At 33.4% G+C, this 1557-nt stretch overlaps 1 non-coding gene across 1 annotated transcript; it reads right to left on the bottom strand.

Annotated features, from left to right (window-relative positions):
• Window positions 1-906: 906 nt before the first annotated feature.
• Window positions 907-1013, bottom strand: LOC121222691 (small nucleolar RNA R71). Its single transcript, XR_005920052.1, has one exon. It is a non-coding gene; the product is annotated as a small nucleolar RNA R71 (small nucleolar RNA).
• Window positions 1014-1557: the final 544 nt, after the last annotated feature.

Below are 1557 nucleotides of genomic sequence, written 5' to 3'. Positions count from 1 at the left end.
TGTCATCTTGATTAAAATCATCTTTCAAAATCGTGCATTTGAACTTTTATTTTATTTTTATTTATTTTACTTAGTTAAAAATCTTTGTTTTTAATCACCTCCTCAAATCAAAATATTTTTCTTCACCAAAGTGTTTTTAAAATTGCATTCATAAATAATTCTTTTCACAGTACTTGTGGGTATGATAACTCGACATTTACTTGTCACTTTATTACTTGTTGCAATTGTGTGTACTTGTACATTTCTGTCATTCGAAGTTTTTGGCGCCGGTGCCGGGGACTATTTTAAAAAGTCATTATTTGTGAATTTGTGAAGTTTTCATTTTGGCTTGTTTTTGTTCAATTTTAACTTAATTAATTCTTCTGTGTTTATTCCAGGTGTTTATGAGTATTGATCGAATCATCGATTTACTCCCCGTAGAACCTAAGATTGAAAGAACTTTCTACAGCAAAAAAGACAAGCAAGTCAGAAAAGGACCGAAGAGATGAACTTCGAAAATCCAAACCAAGGAAACGAAAGAAACCCTGTTCAAAATCCTATCCGTATTACTAATGATAGGGAGATGGACAGTATGTCGTGCCAATGTTTCATGATCTTACTCCAGGTATTAGGAGACCAGAAATTGAGGCAAAATAGTTCGAGTTGAAGCTAGTCATGTTCTAGATGCTTCAGATAGTGGGCCAATTTAGTGGAATGCCTACCGAAGATCATCACCTTCACTTAAGATTGTTTGTGGAGGTGAGTGATTCTTGAAAGTTAGCTAGAGTACCCGAAGATGCACTATGATTGAAATTGTTCCCATATTCATAAGTCTGGTTGAACTCATTGCCACCAAATTCAATTTCCACATGGTAAGAGTTAGGAGAAAGATTCCTCATGCAGTATTTCCCACCTAGCAAGAATGCTAAGTTGAGGAACGAGATCACTGCTTTCCAACAAATGGATGATGAGTCCTTTTATGAGGCCTGGGAAAGGTACAAAGAATTATTACAAAAGTTCCCTCATCATGAAATACCACATTGTATCCAACTTTGAGACGTTTTATAATGGTCTCAATGCTTACACGAGGATGGTAGTGTATGTTAGAGTATGCTCAAAGATCAATCATGAGATGGTTGTAATAACATACTTGATTACCATGTTTATTAATATAAGGCGTTACCATTATTATTTCAGTTTCTTTTCTGTGTGTATAAATAAACTGTTTTATAATAATGTCCTGAGAATAGTATGATTATTCTTAAAAGGTCCTTAGTCAAGTATTATTGTTGGATAGGACAACAATAATACATTAAGACTAACATGTAGTTGATTGATGATAAAGAGTTGTCATTGATATGGAATGTCAAAATTGATGCATTAATATGTGTATTAGAGAACAACATATTGGACTAACCCGTTATGAGTATGTTTCTTAGATTATTATGTAATTGTCACAACATTACTCATAGTGATTAAAATGTATATGATTCTCAAACTTGAGATCATCATAATCCCAACATCGTGAGTTGTATATTTTGATACAGTCAAACGTACACCGGAACTGGTTGTTCTATA

The sequence above is a fragment of the Gossypium hirsutum genome, chromosome D10 (assembly GCF_007990345.1).
Source record: "Gossypium hirsutum isolate 1008001.06 chromosome D10, Gossypium_hirsutum_v2.1, whole genome shotgun sequence".
Lineage (NCBI taxonomy): Eukaryota > Viridiplantae > Streptophyta > Magnoliopsida > Malvales > Malvaceae > Gossypium > Gossypium hirsutum.
Note: the sequence above shows the minus strand (reverse complement) of the source record. Positions and strands in the feature narration are given on the sequence as shown.